General features: G+C 42.9%; 1 protein-coding gene across 2 annotated transcripts in view; it reads left to right on the top strand.

Moving 5' to 3' along the window:
* PSPC1 (paraspeckle component 1) overlaps window positions 1-23,569 on the top strand; it is a 101,413-nt gene extending 77,844 nt beyond the window's left edge. The window contains exons 7-9 of one of the 2 annotated variants that reach the window (XR_008319480.1): window positions 14,125-14,233; window positions 21,703-21,815; window positions 22,934-23,569. The gene's annotated coding sequence lies outside the window, so the exon portion shown is untranslated. Of the gene's footprint in view, window positions 1-14,124; window positions 14,234-21,702; window positions 21,816-22,918 lie in introns of both variants that reach the window. The other variant, XR_008319481.1, reaches the window with a different exon arrangement.
* The last annotated feature ends 1,710 nt before the right edge of the window (window positions 23,570-25,279 follow it).

The following is a 25,279-nucleotide window of genomic DNA, read 5'->3' as shown; positions in this document are numbered from 1 at the left end:
TTGTGAGAACTTATGAGAAAATTACGGTTGTTACTAGGCACCTGTTAAGCACTTTCAAGCATGCAGCAGAGAAAGAGTCTCGGGCAATGACCACGGCAGTGACCCTGCGACGCCACGCGTGGCTTCGTTCCACGAATTTACAACAAGAAATGCATTATAGGGTGGAACATCTGCCTTTTGATGGAAAGGGGCTCTTTGCCGAAACTACAGATACGACCATGCAATCTTGGAAACAGCCAAAATTTACAGCAAAGACATTTATGGCTGCTACAGGGAGCCAACCTTCACGTAACCGAGCATATGGGAGGCAACAACAAGGGCGCTCTTCATATAGACAGGAGAAGAGGGATTATAGGAGACAATATAAGCCTTTCCAACGCAACAAACCCTATACCCAGCGTTAAAGAGGACAGAGGCAAGGCAAAGAACAACTGAAGCAGTCTCTTTGATGGTCAGGTCCAATCTACTTCAACCACTCGAGATTCCACAAACACAAGCTATAGTGCCCAAGACCCCAAAACTGGTCTTGTGTGTGTCAGCACGTCCATCAGGCTGGCAAGCCATGCCCAAGCATGGCACAACATAACATCAGATCAGTGGGGTTTGAAGATTATAAAATCTGGGTATGCGACAGAGTTCAAAACTTTGCTGCCCTTTCAGGGAGTAACGTATACTAGGCCGACCCAAGTACTGATGGACGTGCAAGTATTGTTGGAGAAACGGGCAATTGTTCAGGTGAAGTGGGTGGACAGGATGAAGGGATTTTACTCCCGGTACTTTCAAATCCCCAAGGAGAAACTTGAACTGTTATGTGGACACCAGGAAGTTCAGGATGATTACACTTCAGGGAATTCTCCACCTACTAGATTGGGAGGAGTGGGCTGTGACCCTGGACCTGAAAGACACGTACTTCCATATAGCCATATGCAACAGGCATCACAAATCCCTAAGGTTCACTGTAGGAGATACAGCATACCAGTTTGTGGTTTTGCCATTTGGACTGTCCACAGCACCATGAATTTTCACCAAGGTGATGGCAGCAGTCGTGGCATACTTAAGAACAAGTGGAATCGTAGTTTATCCTTAATTGGATGACTGGCTTATGGTCAGTGACAAAAAGGAAGAGTTGCTTTCGCAAGTCCACTATGTGCTCCGTCTCCTACGCAATTTGGAGGACTGGACTTACTAACACAGAGTCATGGCGCAATTCAACACCCACAGTTAGGGACGCTGAAACTGACGGTGTAGCGCATAGGTTATTGAAAAGAATACTGTTGAATAATAGAAAACGATCAACATGCCTAAATTATGGCAGCAAATGGAGGCGTTTCAAAGTCTATGCCAGGAGGAAAGGATTTTTCCCAAAGAAAGCTACTGTCGAACAAATACTGTTATATATGACAACTCTGAAGATGGTGGGCCTGGCTAATGCTTCTTTGAAAGTGCATTTGGCAGCAATCTCTTCAGAGCATGGTGGATGGGGAGGTGCTATGGTTTTTTCCCATCCACATTGCAAAAGATTCATCAAGGGCCTGAACAATTTGTTTCCACGAATACTGAAGCCACAACAGCGATGGAACTTGACGTTAGTGCTGCAGCCTTTGCTACACCAACCTTTCGAACCTATGGCTATGGCAACCCTACGTTTAAAGACTCTAAAAACTGCCTTCTTAATCACTATCACTACAGCGAGGAGGGTAAGTGAATTTGCGGCCTTAAGAGCAGATCGTTCATACACGCAGTTTTTCCCACACAAGGTTTTGCTGCGCTTAGACCCGCGTTTCCAACCAAAGGTGACGATGGATTTTCACATCAATGCAAATATAATACTACCAACCTTTTTTCAAAGCCCAGAATCGGACCTAGAGAGGGCTATGCATTCTCTGGATGTCCGGAGAGCACTTCTGTACTACTTAGATGCTACAAAACAAATATGAAACACAAACAATCTATTTGTCCTATATAAATGAAATGCTAAGAGAAGACCAGCTTCTAGACAGAGGTTGGCCCAGTGGATTGTTCAAACTATTAAACTTGCCTATACTACTCAAGGGAAAACCCCGCCAGGAACCATTACAGCACATGCCACTAGAGCTTATGCTTCATCGGCGGCTGATTTAGCAGGAGTTTCAATTGCAGAGATCTGCAAGACTGCAACCTGGTCTTCAAGCCAACCCTTCATACTGCATTATGCGATAGGTTTGCGCCAAACAACAGACGGAAAGTTTGGGTGGTGGGTGCTAAAACATGTCCTGCCCTAAATTAATAGCATGCAAACTCTCCACCAGAGCTACAGCTGGCTAATCACCCATTCATATGAATGCAACGGATCATGATCCAGATAAACAGGTTTTTTACCTGTAACTGATGATCTGGAAGTGATCCATTGTATTCATAAAACCCGCCCAAACCTCCCCGGAATTTAAAGGCAGGACAGAGCTCATGAAAATCGTCATGGAAAACAACTGACGGTCCGCCAGAAACTGAGTAGATCACGCCCCAACTGCAAGGGATATTGGGAGCACGGGCTCGTGCATGGCAGTTGGAGGCTTCACGAGGAGCTAGCTAATCGGTCCACGAGGTCCCTGCACAGGCGCAGAACCCATTCATATGAATACAACGGATCACCTCCAGATCATCAGTTACAGGTAAGCAACCTGTTTTTCTTTTTCTCCTTTTCCACCTTGGCAATGAAACAAATTGATATTTCTAAATTACACCTTCAAATACTTTGATTACTTAAATCACTGTTCTTGATTGCTCAGCGAGTGGTGGCCTGCACAGACCTCAATGGCAGTCCTCTGTTGCCCCTCCTCCTCCTCCTGCCAGCCCTGTGGCTCTGTGCCTGCCCCAGCTTGCTGCTCTGTCTTTCTGGAGCCCCCTCCTCCTCTTGCCAGTAGTGCCATCAGTTCTGTCTTGCAGTCTCCCTTTCTTGTTCTCCCTTGTTGTCTTCCTGCTGCCACTTCCGGGCCTGCCTTTGTTTTGCTTATGTGTAAGAAGAAGGGGTGCATCCACTCTCTTACTGCAGCTGCACGAGCAGGCTTGGAAATCCCAGTGGCTGCACTGTGTGGTGTGGGCTCATTCAACCCTATCACTTTGCAGATCAGTTGGGAAGTGGTGGTGCCGGCAGCAGGAAGAAGGCAAGAGGGAGAGTGTCAAGACCCGTGCCAATGCTAAGGGCACTAAGCACTGACTCAAATTGCACGGCGGGTGAGCAAGTGGGGGACCTAGTGAGGCAGTGGGTGGTCATGGGATGGGGCCACTTAAAAATTCAGCATTCACGCCTGGCCCGGGCAACTCGGCCGTGCCACCCCCCTTTCAAAAATAGTGAAGATCACTGACTTAAATGATTTTTGTCTGAGTTAGTTTCAAAGTAGAGAGGGTGGGAGTGTTGTCACTTAACAATACACATTTAGAGATGAATCTGTTACAATTACAAATATGCTAGGGATTTTAAAAATCCATCTGTTGTTGCTGAGCCTCAAGGCCTAGTAATGGCATATGTTTGTACTGTTCTGAACACTAGTGGGGAACTAAAATAGGCGCTTTTGCATTAATTGTTTGTGTTTAATATATATTAATTGGGCAAAAAATGTTAATTCAGAAATGAGTGCTTGAGCTAACTGTTCTCATCTGAAGAGATATTTCAAGAGTAAGCTGATATTGCTTAATTTCCTCAGCTACCAGAATTACCTTGAAAAAATTAATATAAAGTAAAAATAGAAAAATATGGCATGCATGTTAAATGGAAAAAGATAAAGAATCTCTGCATCTACCAACAGCCTCAAGATGCACAAAGATATTTGTATATACAAGAGTGTTGTGGACTGAAAAATTAGTTACTTACCATACTTTTCCAATTATAACAGACACCCCTTTAATAGCCTCACCCTATGGTCCATATTATACATGGAGAAATGTATCTTTTTGGGGGGAATGAGGCATTTGAAGAAGAGCCTGGGGGGGGGGCTCAGCCGCACACTTCTACTCTCTCCTCTTCCTGAACCAATGGGCTCTAATCAGCTCTAAATGCTTGGACAATCATTCCAGCCAGTGATCTGCCTGCCTCCCAATCTCAATGCACCATTACTGTAGAATAGAAATGCAAGTGGTTCCTAATCCTGTGAGCAAGAAAACTTTTCTGCTTCCTGTCAAGGCAAGTTATAGAATTTGTTCTAACCAGCAGTAGCTCTCCTGGTCCAAGCAACTCAGCAAAGAAAGGGGGAAGAGAAACAAGTCCAAGTTTGGTGGTGGTATGTATAGTAAATGAAAGCAATTAGTTTCCTCCATTTTTAAGCAGGCAATACTCCAGGCAATACATGGGGCTTTATTTTAATTGGAAAATTATTCAATTGAAAATCTAAGTTTTGTAAAATAAAAAATGTTGGCATGTTGCCAATAGGAAGCCATCAAAAATTGGTTGTGGTAGGAGATTATTAGAGCTGGTTAGCACTCATAGAGATATAATAAAGCAACTTTAATTATTAGCAACTTGGTAGATGTCAACAGAGTAATGCACAAAGTAGAAAAGTCCCAAGCGTGTGCTAGTGGAGGTCTGGAATGCCAGGATTTTTCTTATACAAATCATCTGCTAGAATATTAAAGATCAAACTGAATACTCTATTCTGTGCTGTTACTTCCCTAAGGCATCTGCTGCTGACCAATGGTGAGCTTTTTTGCATTTAATAAAACATTAGAAAGCAAGTATTGTTTTGTATATGCAGGCATTGACTACCTTACTGTACTGTATTTTTTACCTTGAAGCCAATGTTATAACTATCTCTACCAAATGTTGAAGCAGAAAAAAATAGTGCATGTAACTCTTGGTGTACATTTTTATGTGCATATACATTTGTTAAACTGTATATTTGCTATATTTGTTCTTACTGGATACTTTGAATGGAAGAATATAAAGTCTAGGGGGAACATTAAGGCATCCATACCAGCTGTGGCACACAGTCTCTCATTTCCGTGTCGTTCTTGCACACTTGAGGCAAGGCTTGTTATAGCTCCAGAAAGGCTTTTCAAGCTGTTTTGGAAGTGGAACTAGGACACTGGTCTTATCCTGGTGCCTCCTGCAATCACAGGTAAGATTGAACAGACACAGAGAGACACACATAAAAGTGAGTGTCATTTTATAATGTGGAAGAATGAATGAATTCTGGAAATTGGATCTAGTAGTGTTGTTTAGATTGGAAAACCTTTTGAGAGTGCTGGATATATGATGACCAAACAAGTTTTAAAACTTTTTCACCTCATCTGGCATATTTTGTTAACTTCCCCAGCCAATGGGGAGCATCAGGATTCTGCTGTACACTTCTGTAGTAGACAGAAGATGCTGTGATAACATGTGCGTTAAAGTCATAGGTTTTCATCCCTTTTTGCACTGCCATCGTATGCTAGGAGGTGAAGTGATGTAGCATTATTTGAGGAGGGATGTTGATTCTCGCTCATTGAGTACTGCTCTGGCTTCACAGTTCTGTATCTTACAATTTTTGGAAGCATGGATAAAGCATGAATTCTTTGTTGCCATTTGTTGGCAGACAAATGTAAATTTTATAGTGAATGTGTGATCTCATGCAAAATCTGGCATAAATCCCATTGCGTTTTGTAAAGACTTCATATAGGATAGCATCCAAAATATAGGATATCTGTCAATATAACAATTTTGACAGATAATTTAATAAAATGATTTGAGAAGCCCCTTATTTCATTGTACATAACTCACCCCCATCTAAAAATTCTAATTTGCTTAATTCATCAACTTTAAGAAAAATTGATTTTGTATCTGTGAAATTTGTAGAAGACTTGAACTTCAAATATTTTGTGGAGCCTTGCATACATATTGATCCCCCCCATCTATGAGAAATAGAAATGTCCTAGTATAACAAACAATTCCTTGAATTTTATTTGAAGAAAGGCAGAATATGTATTTAAAAACAAGTAACACCTTTTGTGTCCACACTTTACTTGATCATCAGCTAGACCCAAAGCAGTCCTTCAGTTATCTTCCTGCTGAGTTCATAATTTAGCCTTAAAGGAAATCATGCAATCTCCCCTAAACTTTACAAACGTTTAAAAAAAATGAATACAAGCAAGTATCTCATGGGAGTTATCCTGAATAAGGTTGCTGACATTATTTTAGAGCTCTGCTTTTGAATTACTAGCAAAATTGTGAAGGGTTGTGTTTGTCTTACACAGCTTTGCCAAATGGAGTTTGTGAAACATTACAAATGCATAAAGGAGACGAAAAGCAGGAATACTTGGTCTATGAGAAGGCACTATTTATTCCCTCGTTTATTTAATATTTATTTATACCCTGTTTATTCCTTCATTTATTTATTCCCTCATTATGTTTAAAACTGTGTTATGCTGCTTTCCCCAATGTGAAATGCCTTGCATTGGATAGTAAAATCTGGCTGACATTCTCACTAACATTGCACGTGCAAGGATGTCACATTTGCTGGTTGTGCTAAGTCTGGAGCTTGCATTCTAGACTAGAGTTGAACTAGTGCAAACATGTTTGTGTTTGAGTACACAGCCTTGGTATATACTTCATATGTATCGCAGGGAGCTTTTGTGCAAAATATGCAATTCCAAAAATCCCTGTGATATAACGCAGCTCTGCAATCTTGGGTTCATGCAGCTTTATTTATTGAGCAAGTGCAGGATGTTGGCCATTATTTAATTCAAACAGAAAATAAAACACTGAAACATATATGAACGCTTCATGTAGCACAGAAATATATTCCATTCACACTGTTATTTGGTTAAAGAGTGACTAAATTCATAAAGAATCTTCTAGTCTTCAGATGCAGAATTGCTAAGACCCAAACAACATATTAGGAGGACAGACATGAGGTGTACTGCCAGTCCATGTCACCCAACTATATGGTACCTGAGAATGCCATGTTATGTCAGCATTTCCCTGGACCCATCTGCTTCATAGACTGACCCTTGTGGGGAGATCGGGGTGGGAGGTGGGGGAAGTGTTAATCTTATGACAAGGCATATTGTAGATCGTTCTCTGAATACAGTTTACTGGGAAGATGGATGTTGATTCCCTGTAATGTGTAGTTTGGACCTTAGTACCTCTAGATTTGCTTTCCTGTGTTTTGTTCTTAATTTTTGACAAGAAAAACAGACTGAAAAACATTTGTGCATGCAACAAGGAAGGGTGATCTTTGTCGCTCTCTCCTTCCCTCTGCAGCCACTTTTATCTTCTGGAAATATATCCCTGAGGGTCCTCAATCCTCAGGGACATGTTTTCAGGAGCACAGTAGGCTGCGGAGGGATTGGCGAAAACCACAGCTCCCCTCTTGTGTGCATGAACGTTAATCTGGAAGTTGGTATTTCTTGACACTTTATTTCAGTTCCTTGAAGTTGTTCATTTAAATAGTTTTCTGGTTCATTTACATTTTCCAGCTGGATTCAGAGGGTACACTTTAAAGAAACAGAATATGATTCTGTAGAGATAATTGGAATAACTGTTCAAAATGAAGAGCAGGTTTCATGTGCAAAATGACTAGCCATTATTGGCAAGTATGACTCAAGTGAAATCCAAAGTATGAAATGGTGTATACTTCAGTATGTAAGTTTGTATTTGTGCCCCATATGTTGGGATGGGTTTGTCCATATTCTCTTGGACCAGAAGAACTGTGCCAGAGAGGCAAGCTACAAACCATGATGATGTAATGATATTGAAATATATACTAGGACTGTTATCTATACACCTGCCATCAATATTGTTGTCTATTACCTTTTGTTAGGAAAACATCTGACCAATAAACAGTCGGGGAATGGAGCTCTGAGGATCATCTCGGGGTTTCAATTTTATAATGTCTTTCCCCCCCAAATGATTAAGGCAGGAGAAGTACATATGCACCCCTGACGTGGAATTTTCTCTTTCTCTGCGGACAATAGTGGGAATGTTCTGATTATAAAGCGATTCCTACTTCTGGTCATAATGGCACAGAGTCCACATCAGTAGAACATCCTTTTCTGCTCACCTGTGGTGTTAGGTAATTTTTTTTTTTAAATTTTTTGCAAATGTATGATAATCAAGTGGGTGGGAATTGAAACAGAGGTTTTTTTAACTGAATGCATTGCTGTGAGGGAAAATGTTTTTCTAAAATGTTATTAGTCTTCTTGATCCTTTAAAACAAGATGAGAGGGAGAGACTAAAAAATTGAGGAGCCTTGTTCATATAATACTGAGATTGTAGTGATTTACTGTAATCTTGTGAATGGAAAAATAGAACGTGAAATGAAAATGATTTGGGCATGGACAATTAAGTTATCAATCCAGTGTGCTCCCATTTCTGTGTGGTCTTCCATGTCTCCATAGTGTTTCTGAATAAGGTAGAAGGGGATTATAGCCTCAGTTGTCATCTAAATAAATTCTGTTGTATTTGAGGATTGTAGATGGATACAAAATATTTAATATGTGGGTATAGCAGTGAGTATAGCATACAATAAAACGATGCAAGGTAATATGTTTGGGATGTTTCCATCAAAAACTTACTAAGAGTCTGTTAAGTATATGAATATGTTCCATTTTAAAATAATGAAAGCTTACATTGTAGGACTGGCCTTTGCTTACTAGATTCTGAATCAGAGATATTTACACATGAACCAGACCAAAATTGTGACTCAAGCTTTTCTGAGTTTTATAAGTGTTCAAATTACAATAAATTTAATAATATATTTTGAGTGTCTAAAGAATGGAAAGATAATATTAAAAGACTGACTAATGAAAGAGTTACAAATGAAACCTTAGAAATATGCAGTGTGAAAATAGACAATGTAACATTAAAACAAAAAAATAGTTTACTCACTTCAATAAGTACCATGCACCAATTTAGAGATGTAGCATGTATTTCCTGGAACAAAAATGGCCCATTCACAGGTGTTTATATTTGTACCAAATCAACCTACTTTATTAGGAGAGCTGGTCTTGTGGTAGCAAGCATGACTTGTCCCCTTAAGCTAAGCAGGGTCTGCCCTGGTTACATATGAAAGAGAAACTAGAGGTGTGAGCACTGTAAGATATTCCCCTCAGGGGATGGAGCCGCTCTGGGAAGATCAGAAGGTTTCAAGTTCCCTTCCTGGCTTCAAGATAGGGCTGAGAGAGATTCCTGCCTGCAACCTTGGAGAAGCTGCTGCCAGTCTGTGAAGACAATACTGAGCTAGATGGACCAATGGTCTGACTCAGTATATGGCAGCTTCCTATGTTCCTATTAGTAGTGGGGAAATGTGCGATTGCACTTGCCAGTTCCACAGAATAGGGAAGGATGTAAAATAGCCTGTCCCTGAACCACTGGCATCGCATGCTTGGGACAGTTTGGTTTAGGTATGCAATTCCCCAATGGCTGTTTCACATTATCATTGTGCATAAAATGTATATCGGGCTCCCTCATAATTTTCTATTCAAAGCAAGAGCATCTGCTGTTGTAAATGGTGCAGGCTATTGTAAATTATGGCCCCTGATTTTAAGCAAAGGCTACTGCCTGTTGTGCAAAGTGCTCTGTTTTTGCTCGGGGCGGGGTGGTGTTGGATTGGATAGATTTGACATATCTCTGTTCTAGCTTTATTGTACATGCATGAGGCCAAGAAAGTTGTAATCTAAATTGTTCATTATACAGTAATACAGAACTGAATGAGATTCTCTTTTGCTTTGAAAACATAAGAATGGCAAACTGATATCTGTCACCCATTTTGGATTTCAGCAAGACGGCAAGAATTAGATTTATAACACTCTACTAGACTGTATAGTTGAAATAGCTATTAGGAACTGAGTAAAGTTGGTATTCATGGTAATGTGGTGAAAAAATTGTGCCAAACCAACCAAGTTCCCTTTCTCGATAAAGTAACTGGTTTGGTTGAAAAGGGAATACAGTCAACAGACTATATCTCTTTTTCAGCAAGGCTTTTGACTTAGTCACATACGACTTCCTCCTAAATAAGCTTGAGAAATATGGACTGGAAAGGAGATAATGGGGATACACAGTTGCTTGAAACACAGTTGCACATACAAGGTAATCATTTTAATGATTTACAGTCTAGACTGTAAATGAGTAGCTAATATAGTTTTCCAGAAGTCATTCCTTGATTTCAGCATCTTCATTTTGGTGTACTGGAGGAGAGAATGGGTTAAATACTTACAGTTCTGGAGATTATGCCAAATGGGGAAGTTAGTAGGTGAACTGAGTGCGACAACATAGATGTAAATGGGAGATCGTAGAATGGACCCACAACAGAATGTTGCAGTATGTCCCCTGAGCCTGTGGACACAGGTTAGCAACAAAGACAGGAGCGCCTGCTCTAACTTGGGTTTTCCTTCATATGCAACTTCTCTATTTTCTGGGTGTTTTTGTAGGGGATGGGGGTTATGCTCAAAGTCATTCCCCCCTCAGAAACACAAAGCTATGGAATGGCTGGTGAGAGAACAAGAGTTTTTAAAAAGTCTTTCCCCTTCATAATTTTTCCTGGTGTGTGTGTGTGTGTGTGTGTGTGTCACTGGTGCTCAGTCCCTTGTCACACGGCTTTCCCCTCAGAGAAACAAAGCTGTGAAATGGCTTGTCAGAGAACAAAAGAGTTTTTTACATACCTTTCCTCTTGAGTAGCAGAAGGGCTTGTAGCGGTCTTAAGGGAGTGTTCTTCAAGCTGGTAAATTTCCCACTCTTTTTCTTTAAGCCCTACCCCTCCCGCCCCGCCACAGAGTTCCATTACTTACACTCACTTGTCTGTAAACTGTTAACCATCTAATTGTCTAAGCTCACAAATATTCTGTCCCATTGACTGACATGGGGGCAGTTGGGAGGGGTGTTTTGTTTTGGTCCCCTTATATTCCCCCCCTTCAGGTTTGTTTGTTTTTTTAACACAAACATAGCAGTGGTTCACCTCAAGTCTGCTGTTATTGTCCACCTGCCCACAGGTACTCTGGTTCAAAATCCCAAAGGATCCAAATTTCAGCACTTCTTGAAATAGTATATAGATAATAATAGCACTTATATAGCATCTTAACATTTGATCTCAGTACTCCTTATCAAAGTGGCGTCATTATTTCTGTATTGCAGGTGGCAGTTGGGAATTGTGAGAGAATAGCTTGCCAAAGGCAATCCAGTGAAAACATAGCTGAGTCAGGATTTGAACTGTGGGCTTCCCAACTTGTACTCTTAACTACTGTACCACAGCAGGGATCATCATCATCATTATCATTATTATTTACATTTTATATCCCGCTCTTCCTCCAAGGAGCCCAGAGTGGTGTATTACATACTTAAGTTTCTCCTCACAACAACCCTGTGAAGTAGGTTAGGCTGAGAGAGAAGTGACTGGCCCAGAGTCACCCAGCTAGTTTCATGGCTGAATGGGGATTTGAACTCGGGTCTCCCCTGTCCTAGTCCAGCGCTCTAACCACCACACCACAGTGATAATAATGAAATTTAATGAGGATTAGTGCCAAGCTGTAAAAAGGAGTTGCCAATAAGGCTCTAACTTGTCAAGAAAGTTGTAGGAAATAGTAGAGTTCAATAGCATGATGTTATGGCATAGGTATAAATAGCTAAGCTTCATTTAGATTGTGTTAGGAGAAGCATATTATGCCAGAGTTGGAAACTTGTAGTTTGGAGTCCATCCATAATTAAAGATAACCTGCAAAGGATCTAGAGCAGTGATTGTCCCTATTTTTCAAGCTACGTTTCCCAATGCTCCATGTGCCCCAACACATAAAGTACTGGGGCTCAATAGGGCTCCATTTCTCTTAAAGGAGCCCCACCAGCATTAGGCAAAATGCAGCACTCTGCAGTAGGAACAGTTGCTTTAGTGCAGTACCTGGGTTGGGCAGGAGGGTGGGTTGGGGGCAATGCATAGGATTTATTACAGGTGTAATAAATAATTAGGGAGGTACCCTTAGGGTCGGCTGGAGCTGCCACCAATAAGAGGCCTTGCAATGAAGAACACGGATTTATAGCATTAATGTACTTCAGTGGAAAGAGCAGATCATATGAGGAAAGGTTGGATATGTTTAACCTAGATAAAAAGTGGGTCATTTAGACAAAATGGAGAATGTCCTGACTGAGCAGTTCAGAAATGGATCAAACCAAGGTCTACTGTAGAATCTCCTTTCCACTCTGAAGACTGAGCAGGCATCTGTTAGAAATTATTTAGAATAATGTGTCCTGCTCTAAGGTAACTGGTTGACCAAAATGACAGGGATGGCAATCCTATGTGCTACATTGGCTGAAATGATATCCAGTGCTAGTCTAGATAAGTGGGCAAGAACCAGTGTTTCCTCTAAGGTTTGCACACGTGTGCACACTTGCAAGTTTCTAGATGTCTGCTCAGTTAATTTTAGATCCCCCTCAGGTTGAATCTGGAAGGCCGCACTCTGAATGCATGTGTGCACACACTGCTTTGATACTGCTGTCCAGAAAAAAACTCATTCCACACATAGATGAAAAAAATTAGAACACTGGCGAGAACATCCTTCCTTGTTTTCCAGTAGCATGTCCATAAGACATCCTGCTTCTACGAATTGCTAGTAAACTATTGCATAGATACTGGAGAGGTAGGATCACTCCAAGGGCTGTGTACGTTTTGTACATGAAACTCTTGCACTGTGAAAAATGAGTTGTGCAATGCAGGTGTGGAGAAGTTTGGACCCAGCACCAGGTAAAAATGTCTTATTTGTCATTCTGTTGTGGACCGATATGGCATTACCATAATTTTTTCAAGTACAAGATCAGTTTGTAATATACAGTTGTGTACTTAGAACAGTAAGAAACTCTGACCTTCTGGGATCATAATCAATATTGCAGACATATGATTGTAAGCATTTTATCATAATAAACCTTTGTAGGTTTCTGTTCTGCATGTGAACTGAGAACACACATTTCATGACTCTGTAGCTGTCTAAATGAAGGAATGTCAAATCTAGAAATTTGGAGGCAAATTGACTGACAGAACTGTACACTCTTAATCAGAGCTGTGTGTTCTCTGTGCTGCTTAAAAATACCTCTCACCCTGGTAAATCTGAGTCTAGGCTAATGAGAAAAGCTGGATTCATTTTCCTACATAAACTTACGCATGCCAAGACCATTTGTGTGCTTGTTTTGTCTAACTCAATTTCTGCAAATTATGGGTAGGGGCAAAGAGTTCTGCAAGGCTATGTGGGGTGCTTTGACTCCTGCAGGCTCTATTCAGGATCTGGGAGCACACACCAGCATTGCTGCCTTCATCATGTGTTGCCCAGATACATTGAAAACCTACTTTTGCAGCTTTAAGGGCTAGAAGTTAGAGGCTTGGTTTTATGCGTTCTTTACCTAATAGCAAATTCTGTTGTGCAGAATGATGCAGTACACACATCCCTACCTTAGTTAACACTGCAGCAGGCCAATTATGTGGCCTCTTCAGATGAGTTTGTTTTGCAAAAATGTGATTTTAACTAGAAGCTGCTTGCGGTCACTTGTATATTACCAGAAAGTGAGACATTCTCACATAGGTAAAGTAACACTACTCTTTGCTAGTTGTCTCCTCTTTGCTAGTTGTTTCTACAATCACTCATTCCATGCTAGTCAGTGGGAAATGAAAGGCACCTCAGTTTTGCTGACAAAAGAACTTGCCAGTCTCTCTGATGCACAGGGAAAGCAGACTCTGTGTGCGTGTGCGCACACGCTTTTTATTGTGCTGAGTGTTCTATGAAAGGGTATCCTGGAGAGTAGAGAAAAATCATCCCACTGCCCTCTCTGGTGGTGGTGAGTGTGAAAAGAATTTCCTGTAACTTGATTAGCAAGTCAAGCCACCTTTCATGTGTTGAAATTCCAAGAACCTTGCTGGAAGCAGGGAGGAGGAAAGTTGCATCCAACTTGGATGCAAAGTGGACATCTGTTCTGTTGTACTTCATTGACCCACCAAGCAAATCTGGAGTGGGAAAGTTAATTTTAAATTCCTTAATGGATAGGAAAACCAGGAAGTGCTGAGTGATCTGGCCCTGTGACCTCAAAGGCACGAATGACCCGATTTAGGGACACATGCTCAGGAAATTTGTGAAATGCCAGAAGCAGACTGAGGATTAAAGTGTCTTTTACTTAATAAGCTATGATTCTTTTTTGTTCATTTCTAGGAAGCTATTAAGATGCTGAAGTGTTGCTGAAGACACAGAATCACCCGGGCTTTGGCTCTGTCCCAGCGATATAGCAGAGAAGGATGCTGAATTCATACTTGCGTTTCAGGTATGTGTTTACTCTCACACAGCCCTCAGCCCAATTTCCTTTTGGCATGCTTAAAAAGAATGATTCCATGTTTATTTCTGTTTCTTTGGCTTTAGCCTTTTTAGAGAGTGAGAGGAGTAACCTGGAGAAACTGCATGTTTGGTTTTTGTTAGGCTGCTCACTCTGAAAGAGGTTGAGGGTTAGTATTGTACATTCCAATAGAATGCACACACATCCTCAAAGACAGGGTAAGAGTGATTGTGATGTGCCGGCAACCTCCTATTCCCTGCCACAAGCCTCCCCCACAAACTTGGCTTAAGATGGGGGGAAGCCAGCAGGGGATGGGAGTAGTTATAGGTGCTCCAGGACCTTGGAGTGCTTTTTCCCACTGGAGTCTTAGATAGGAACGATACTTCCCAGCATCACTGGTGAGCAAATGATGCTTTGTGTGCCATCCTCACTGAGAAGGCTTTCCTGTCCCTAGGAAATGTCCACAGTGAGTCTTTTCTTCTGGTGAAACTGGGATTTGTAGGTCCTGATGGGAAAATATGCTCTCTGAGATCCTAGAGAACCCATGGCTGCCTTCACTGTCTCCCTCCATCACCTTCTGCCCCAAAGTAGGTTTTCTGGGAGGCCTTGGGGAAAGGAGTGGGGCTTACAGAATTAACACAACAACCTTGATTGCCCTACCTGCCCCTATCCTACTTGCAAGCATTAAAACAGGATGGGTGCTGACTTTTGCAAATGTCCTAGTCAGATGCTCAGTTTTGCAGCGTGTTGACTTGTTTCTGACAACTAGACTCATGAAGAAGCAGATCTGGTTTGTGATTCATTGAATCCACTAGAATGGGTTCTGCGCCTGCGCGGAAGCCCCTCGGTGTCGAGTTCCACAGCTCCTTTATGGTGCCTGCGCCCTGCCCCACATGACCACGTGGCTATTTAAGGTGGGAGGAAGCGCAGGCACCTCAGTTCCTTTGCGACCACCGTGGAGATCGGTACACTCGGTTTCTATGGCTCCTCGTTCTAGTTCCTTTGCATTGCTCTATTTTAAGTTCTACTATCGGATATTTGACTACGGATTGCCCTTGGAAACGCTCTTGGATTCCCCTTCTTAACTGTCGACGGATTGGACTGATACTCGGGTTTTTTTACCTTGGACCGTTACTGACTACATTTTGTGAGTACTGGACTTGATTTTTTTTTTAAAAGGATACTCCTAAATCTAAAAAGACTTTTAAAGGCTGCGATAAATGTAAAGTGAAATTACCTTCTCAAGATGCCCACAATCTCTGTTTGTTTTGTTTGGGTGAGGCTCACAACACCTCATCTTGCAAGATTTGTCAATCATTCTCCAAGCAGACCCGGAGAAATCGGGAATTACGCTTGAGGGCTTCACTGTATGACAGTGTTTTCACTGCTTTTTCAACTTCGAAGTCGCCGCATCAATCTCATGGCTCGAGGGACCTGGGTGTTGCCCAGTCTAAAACCTCAAAGCCCACCGAAAAAACCCCACACGCCTTGAAAAGGCAGGGGGATAAAATGGCTGCCACAGGTGATCCCGCCAAAAAGGCCAGAAAGCTTTCGACATCGGGTTCTACCCTTTCTCCAGGCTCTGACCAAGATGTACTATTTGTCTTTGAATCGAGACCTTCAACGCCGACACGCCCGGCATCGAAACAGACAACTTCCATGTCGAAGCCATCGATGCCGACTCACACGGCATCAAAGAAATCCTCCATGTCAAAGCCTTTGACTCCGACACACCCGGCATAGAAACAAACACCCTCCATATCGAAGCCTTCGACGCTGACCCACACAGAATCGAGACCGAAATCTTTGACTTAGATATTGACAAGACCGACGTCGGGAGAGCCTTCCACGTCTGAGTTACCTTCGATGCCTAAAGAGTCCTCGTCATCGACTCTTCAGTCCGCATCGGTGTTAGTGTCGACTGAGCCAGCAGTTCCCGATGCATTGCCATCAACATCGATACTTTCGATACCAGCAGGAAGGGATTTGATGCCAGCACCAACCCCGATCAGATCTCCTTCGACATCGAGGGAAATTGAGCAGACCTCGACTCTGAATACACCAGCTCTTATATCTATGGTCACTCCTCATTTTGGGGCCCCTATGACATTCGCGCTTGAACAGGGGGATCTATCTGATACTGAGGGAGCTTCATTGGATCCAGGTGCAGCTCAGGCTCTTCTGAACATGGTGGAGTCCAACCCTACCAAGCTTCTACCTTTAAAGGTTTTCCGCACCCGGAAGATGTTCCTTCTGCACCCATGGTTCCCACATTACAAGTACTAACTGCAGCCCAGCTTTCTACAGTTACTCCATGGCACACCTGTGGCTTTAGCCATGAGGTTTCTCCATCAGATTAAAGAGCTTTGCCTGGCACATCTTCACCCGGCTTAGCATATGACTTTGCTGAAAGCAGGGTTTGGCATCTAAATACGTTGCCAATTCGTACCCTATCGGCAGGTGATGCACCTTCTGCCCCATACCGGAAACAATGCTCTTCCACTGCAACGCAGACTCGTGTGGCATTGTCTACCAGACACACCCAAACTTCAGTGCTACACCTGTCTTCCAAGGTGGTGCAAACGGCGGAGTCCATTCCATCTAGCGCATTGCATCAGCCAGTGCCACCCCTATCACCAACGCCACACTCCATCACTGCATGAAACAGAGCACAGTCACCATGGATCTTCCGATTTTGAATCTGATGTCGAGACGGTGGAGCCTGATCCCTCGCCAGATGTGGCTACACCCTCACATGTCTCTCTGACTGAAGAGTTGAAGGCTTATCATCTCCATGTCAAGAACATGGCTGCGGCCCTGGGTCTGGACTTAGCTTCACAGGTTAAAACCATTGATGACCCAGTGTATAATTTCATGGCCTGGTCTCAATCAGCCCAACCTGTAGCCCTGCCTCTCCTGCCAATAATTTCAAACGCTGCTCAATGTGCGTGGGCAGTTCCTCAGACTTCCACCCCGACATCTAAAAGACTGGAAGGTCTTTACTGGGTGCAAGAACAAGACAACACATACCTTTTTAAGCACCCTGTACGCAAGTCCTTAGTTATAGATTGTGCTACCACTTCACGTTCTGGGAGACGGCACACTACACCCGCGGACAAAGAAGACAGGAAGCTGGATGTATTAGACAGAAAACTATTCTCAACTTCTTGCCTCTCCATCAAGGTGGCCGATTATTTGGCCTGTATGGCTAAATATAGTTACTGCCTGTGGGAAAACCTAGAAAAGGACCTGGACACACTCTCACTCGACTAACTGAAAGCCCAGTTCAGGAAGACACTGCAAAGGGCAGGGGACCTGACCTGTCAACTGCTAAGCACGGCTGAACACTTAGCGGAGTCAGAATCTTGATCGATTACAACAGCAATTACATTAAGACGTCATGCCTGGCTATTCTCGGCCTCCTTGCAACAAGATATGAAGGATAAGATTGAAGGCCTGCCTTTTGATGGCAAGGGCTTGTTCTCTGAAGAGACTGATGCAACAATGGAGAAGATGAAGAAATCCAAGTTCACCGCAAAAATTTTCACCACATCTTCTTCTGCCTCTACATCATATACAATGAAATAGAGAAATTTCTATTGTCCCCGTGCGAGCTATAGACCACAGGAAAGAAGAGATTACCATAAAATCTATCAACCCTTTTCCAAACGGACCACACAACAAACAAACAAGTACCCTCTGCCCAACGCAACAAACAACATCTTTGAGATTCAGGGCAGCCCATCGCACACCCAAACATCTGTTCAGCTGCTTCTTTCAACCCCACACGTCAACTGGGAGGAAACATTGTCGGCCTACAACATCCATGTGCTGACCCCAATAGCCAACACCATCACCAGATTGGCAAATCATGCGCAAGCATAGCACCACATAACATCAGATCGGTGGGTCTTGAAAATTGTCACGTGCAATAAAGTTCAAGACTAGCCCACAGTTTTGGGGCCTACGTTTCATGAAGGCGACTCCTGCCTTATTGCAAGAAGCACAGGATCTCCTACAAAAGAAAGCAGTATTCCAGGTGCGATGGGCCCGACAGGAGTGATTCTACTCCTGCTACTTTCAAGTCCCGAAGAAGGATGGGGGACTCTGACCAATAATGGACCTGAGATGCCTCAACAAGTTTGTCCAAGTGAAAAGGTATCGAATGACAACATTACAGGACATCCTGCCACTTCTGTTTCAGTTGCGGTGGCTTGTGACGTTAGATCTAAAGGATGCCTATTTTCACATAGGAATCCGTCCTTCCTTCCAAAAGTACCTGAGATTCACTGTAGGCACCTCAGTCTACCAATACAAAGTCCTGCCCTTCGGACTCTGCACTTCCCTGTGCGTTATTCACCAAATGCATGGTGGTGGTAGTTGCTCATCTCAGAATGAAGGGCCTGAAGATATACTTTTATCTTGACGATTGGCTCCTAACATCAAGAGACAAAGGAGAGTTACTTTTGCAGAAAAAGTATATATTGAACCTACTCAGCAACCTGGGAATCCAAGTGAACAGGAAAAAAATCTCCTCTGACCCCAGTATCCACCATATCCTACATAGAAGCAGTGCTGGATGCCGATGCAGGATGGGCTTTCGTACCAGAGGATCACTATCTAACCACTACAACTTTGATCCGTCAGTTTCAAGCCGCCCCACTACAGCCGGCTCAGCAGATTCAACGTTTACTGAGCCTGATGGCCTCATGCACTTCAACGGTCCATTACACATGACTGAAGATGAGGAAGCTCCAACTTTGGTTCCTGTCCTCCTTCCTTTCACACAGGGACAGTCCCAGGAACCAACGATACCTCTGACAATTCTACACTCCCTATCTTGAGTACCAATGTACTAAAAGGGATCCCATTCCAGTTACAGCCCCCGTTGGTGTGGTTGACGACCGATGCATCACTCAGAGGATGGGGAGGCCATTGCAATTCCAAAATCGCACAAGGCCTGTGGACAAGACCTCAGCGGCTTCTTCACATATATTTTCTGGAACTTCTAGCAGTTTTCCAAGCCATTAAGGCCTTCCTCCCGATGCTCAGGAGTTGGGTAGTGCAATTGCAATTGGACACCACTGCAGTTGCCTACATCAACCGACAGAGGGAGACAGTGCCCAGATCTCTTTGCGGTCTCAGCAGATTTGGCACTGGTGCATCAAGAACAGCATCACCCCTATAGCCTTACATATATCAAGGGGGCAGACAATGTTCTGGCGAATGACCTAAACCGTACGTTCTTGACAGACATCCATCACAAGTGGGAGCTGAACAACCTTTACTTGTGGCCGATCTTCGACCTCGGCGCGGGGGGGGGGTCTCCAGAAATAGATTTATTTGCTACAACACAGAATGCGAAGTACGAATACTACTGCTCGAGAGTGGGCCATGACCCCTCCTCCATGGGAGATGCATTCCAGATGGACTGGTCACTGTACCTGAGTTACATGTTTCCACCTTTACCCTTGGTGAACAGAGTAGTGGCGAGGATTCTAGAGGAACCCGTGAGGTGCATTCTGATCGCACTGTGGTGGCCCTGCCAAGCGTGGTTTCCAGATCTACTCAAACTCTCTTCTCACACCTACAAGAGACTTCCGGCCTATCCAGATCTGTTAGTGCAGGAAGACGGCCAGGTGCTTCACCAAGGGGTTCTCACTCTACAACTCACAGCGTGGAGGATCGGCTTTTGAAAAAGATACTACTGAACAAGTGGAAGCCCTCCACTAGAAGGAGTTATGCAGGCAAGTGGAAGCGATTCACCACCTATGCTGCAAGACATGGTTTCCGTCCCTTGAAAGCATCTTTATGTCAAGTCCTCCTCTACCTTACTACACTTAAAACCACAAATCTCTCCAATGTAATTAAAGTACACCTAGCTCCACTGTCTGCGAGACACCCACGGTGGGATGGCAAAACAGTTTTCTCTCACCCTTCCTACAAAAGCTTCTTGAAGGGCCTCTCTAATCTATATCCTCCCGTTTGACAACCTATAGAACCGTGGATCATATCCTTAGACATTTCCGCTTTGACGGAGCCTCCCTTCAAGTCTCTTAAAACGGCTAGTATAAAGTTAATGTCCTTAAAGACTGCGTTCTTGGTGGCTATTACAACGACCTGTAGAGTCAGTGAGCTTACAGCTCTCTGCATGGATGTGCCATATGCCCGCTTTTACCAAGATAGAATTCTTTTACGCTTGACATCTCCTTCTTGCTGAAGATTGTGTCGGATTTCCATATAAACCAAGATATTGTGCTACCGACTTTCTTTAAGTCCCCTACTTCACCTTTGGAAAAGGCCTTACATTCTTCGGATGTCCGCAGGACTCTGTTATTTTATCTCTCAAAGACCAAGCCAATAAGGAAAACAAAGAAACTCTTTATTTCCTACAAAGGGAAGACAGTGGACCAGGCCTTGTCCCGTCAAAGGCTCTCTCATTGGCTGGTAGAAACCATCTTAATGTCCTACACGCTGCAAAAAGTTGATCTCCCTAGGTCCATTAGAGCACATTCAACAAGGGCCTATGGTGCATCAGCAGCACACCTATCTGGCATATCTTTCCAAGATATCTGTAAGGCTGCCACATGGTCTTCCGAACAGCCTTTTGTGAGACATTATGCTATTGACTTACGGTCTGCAGTGGAGGCAAATTTTGGGAGAGGTGTTATTAAAAAGGTGTTGCAATAACTCTACTGCTCCCTCCTCCTCTATAGAGCTAACTAAACACCTATTCTAATGGATTCAATGGATCACGAACCAGATAAACAGGTTTCTCACCTGTAACTGATGATCTGGTAGTGATCCGTTGACATCCATTAGACCCTCCCAAACCTCCCCTCCACAGTAGTACTATTTTTACAGTAGAGCTTAGCTGCTACATCAGCTGTCGCGCTTGCCTCAGCGGTCTCCAAGGAACTGAGGTGCCTGCGCTTCCTCCCACCTTAAATAGCCATGTGGTCACGTGGGGTGGGGCGCAGGAGCTGTAAAGGAGCTGTGGAACTAGACACTGAGGGGCTTGCGCGCAGGCGCAGAACCCATTCTAATGCATGTCAACGGATCACTACCAGATCATCAGTTACAGGTGAGCAACCTGTTTTTATGAAAGATTCCCAAGGGGCAGTTGCAAGCCTGGAGGCAACCTCTGTGCTTTGATGACTAATTCGGCAGGGAAGAGCAGTTCCTGCCTCCTGCATTGTGCTTAGGATAGTTGCAGTATGATAGGAACTGCTTTCAGGACTCTGTCATCTCAAGGGGAGGTGGGGTAACAGATATTTATGGGTGGGAATATGGGCCCAGAAGTACTGACCTTCCTTGGACCCATTCACTATATTGGAGAGTTTGTCCAAAGCATCCTCTTCAACTTAAGATACTGGGTTATACTTGGCAATTTCCATGTAACTTGTAATAATTGCTTCTGAGCTTTGTACAAATGAACAATTCCCAACTTTGTTTTACAGTTGTGTAGCAAATGTGTGCTGGATGTATGTCAGGACAGTGGTACCATGTGGAGTTATACTCAACTTTTACTCTGTTGGTTATAGTCTTACATAAAAGGAAGAATCTTCGGAAAGTAAGTAATGTCATTTCTAGTGTCTCTGCGTTAGGAAGTAGAAAGCGCCATGTTTATACCATACATCCAACAGTGCAAACAGAAACTTGATTTGTGGTGAAAAATTAACAATGTTGAGACTGATGTCTGAAAGCTTTTATGTTTTCCTTACGGCATGGAGGAAAGCTTGAAGATGTGTGTGCAGTGCCTGTGAAACTTTAGAAGCCAAGGAACAGGAGGCAGGGTTTAGGTGTCCTGGGGTGGGGCTTAAGTGCTCTTTTCCCTTTCACTGGCTGCTGCATTTTGGCTAATATACCCTACCAACTTCTATTCTCTTTCACTTCCTACTGCCCTTCCCAAAACCTCCCCTGGCTTTGAAAACTTGGTTCTTGGCAGCAGAACAGTGTGAAAACCAGACAAACTTATTTTATGTATTTATGGGGGTCAGGACCCTGGCTTTCATGTAAAGCTCACATAGGCTTTGGGCCTGATCCAGATCTTAACTAGTCCAGCATGCTGTTTCTCAGAGTGGCCCAACAGATATCTCTGGGCAGCCAAAACCATGAGATGAAGGCATGCTCTCCTGTAACTGGTATTCAGGGGCATCCTATACCCATCCAGACTAGTAGCTAGTGATAGATTTGTCCTCCATAAATTTGTCTAGGCCCCTTTTAAAGCCATCCAAGCTAGTGGTGGTCACCACATCCAATGCAGAGAATCCCATAGATTGATTATGCACTGTGTAAGAAAGTACTTTTTCTTGGAATGATCCTGGGATGATCCCTGGTTCTAGTGTTGTGAGAGAGGGAGAAAAACTCTCCTGAAGTCTAGTTTTTCAGACTGTCTGAAGGCTTGGTTAAGTGCAATTATATTGTTTGAAAGATGGAGGTTTTTGATTACAGTAGGTTGTGAAGAATTACCACATGATTAGGTAATTCGAAATATTGCAACCCAACTCAGAATGTCTATCCATTGAAATTGTTGCACAGCTGGGCTAATAAGAGGAGTATTTACGAGGCTGGAGATGGTGGTTGGGGTTGCTCTCATGTCTAAGACAGGTCAAGAGGGCTTGAAAAGAGAGAGCTACTTGTGGCCGGTACTTATATTGTACTTTCATTTTTAAGCAAATTTTGTTTCAGAAACCCAGAAAACCTGGTTCATAGGCAATGGTATGACAAAAGAAATGTGTCTACTCCAAAGGGACAAAGCCCCCCCTCAGATCACTCAGCTGTTTATAAAAACTATCTGCAGCACAGCTTTTGTTGGAGCCAGATATGGCAAGGATTATGGACTGGCTTGCTGAAGATTTGCAGACTAACAGGATGGAAGTCAGTAGAGAGTCATTCAGCATTTCCTCTGAAGAAACCTTCATGGAACTCATTGCCACCCAAGTTTGACTGACTACATATACTATACTGTTTCTATGAAACTGAGGAATAAATACAGTGTGCTGTGCTAGTATCTCTGCTGCTATCACTTTGTGCTTGTTAAACTAAATCAATGCATTTTGCCAGATAATTTAATGCTGCTTTTCTCACCATTTTGTCTAATCTAATCCTCATTTTCAGGGGCAACCATGTGTTACAACACTTGCTCATATACCTTCATCCATCCCTCTCTGCCTCCTTGTGTTGTCTGTCCTACTGCCTATTTTAGACCAAGTTCCTTGTGGGTAGAGCTCTGTCTAGTTTTGCTTATCCAACTCTGTAAGATGCTATGTACAGTGGTGCTATATAAATAAAAAATGACTCCTGAAATCTGGATCCTTACATGTACTGAATTGGTCTTGCCTTTAAAATGCTATTGCAGTTATAATTAACAACCTGCAAGAAGATACGTCACATTGTGCAGAAGCTTTTGGTTTGAAAGTAGAATATACTTCACAGTACTCTGTGACACATTACTACCACACACACACACACACACACACGTATAACAGCTTTGCACTAGTACTGTGTACTTGCAGTCATGAAGCAGAACAGTTAAAAGTCCTTTGGCAAAAAAGTGAAGTGGTAGTGAAAGGTTTTAGTGTTCTGGCTGACTTTTGCACTGCCTAAGAGTCTCCATATTCTTTCATTTGTTTGTATGCTAACATGCAGTTGTGTACAACTTACGGTACCTTATTTTTTAAAAGCCCCAACTCCAAAATAAAGACTGTATTATCTAGGAAGTGTGCTGAGTTTGCTAGCAGACCATTTAGTGGGTAACAGCCAGTGGTTGCAGACATACTTTTGACCTCACCTTCATAAATCTCAGTAATATGATTTGTTTATGCTACTTTTGACTGAGTTTGCTGGTATGTATGATCTTACTAGGAAAGCACATGAAAACGGCAGTGCAATCTCTGTACTTCAGAGTAATATTTCAACAGTTACTGGATCAGTCTCCTTTTGAGCCACAGGCAACATAGTGTATGTGTGATTGAATTGCCTATTACGGACATACAGAGCAAGGATTCACTGGTGCATTGAGAAAGCAGCTGAAGAGTGTAAGAGGGCTTCTTGTGGAAGGCAAGAGCATCAAAAATGGTCACTGATGCATCCTTGCTTTTGTATGCCAGCCACTATTATTAATATACTGCTTCTAAACAAAATGTCATAGTGTCTCACAAATTCTGCTTATTTTATACAGTAGGTAACATAGCTGTCTGAGGAAAAGATTGGCACTTAAAGGCTATCTTTATTTCATGGTTGTGGTGGGATTTCAATAACCTCCTAGCCTAAAGGTGTGCAGAACTATTAAGACTATACAACTTGCATCTGTGAGGTAGTGCTGATTTTTGTAAGCATGCAGGAATCATGGAAGCTCTAGAAGGATCACCTGTACAATTATTTATCTGAGAAGGATAAAAGCAGAAAGGGGACAAAAGCATTACAGAACTGTTGCTGAATGAAAGTGTATAATGCAAAAGCATCAATCTTCCCTTTCAGCAACCCTCAACTTTCAGTGTATACAGTGGACAGACTGTGCCCAACACAAGGTGTTCTCAAATGAATTTTAAGCACAAGATTAATCCTCCATTTATGCTGCATTTGGGAGATTGAAAAAACACGTCAGTGTTATGTTGCCAGTTGACCTTTCCCAACATGGCACAAAGTAAGAGTCCCTCTTCCACTTTCCCCAATTTTCTGCATGGGCAGAGGAGACTGTTTCACAATGAGCTTTAGAGAGCAGACATGGCAAAGCTGGTCTCTACACATTGATTCTCTGCATGTGGCAGAGAATTGAGTGGGGATAGGTTTGCTCCCAGTATAGAGCAAATTATCTTCCTTCCCTGTTCCTACCTCTAAGTAAAACAGATCAGATCTGTTAACATCACAGAAATATTTTAAACTGAGGTAGCATGACTCAAGAATAGCTATTAGTTCGCATAGTTTATACCCTTAATTTCTTTTATGCTACTCAGAGTTAATGTCTTGTTCTAAAGGAAGGCATCCTGTGATGTGCGGTGACTCTTCCCATCTGTTTGTCAGTCTGGGAAGGAG

Source organism: Hemicordylus capensis, chromosome 3, assembly GCF_027244095.1.
Source record: "Hemicordylus capensis ecotype Gifberg chromosome 3, rHemCap1.1.pri, whole genome shotgun sequence".
Lineage (NCBI taxonomy): Eukaryota > Metazoa > Chordata > Lepidosauria > Squamata > Cordylidae > Hemicordylus > Hemicordylus capensis.
This window is presented reverse-complemented; position numbering and strand designations above follow the sequence as displayed.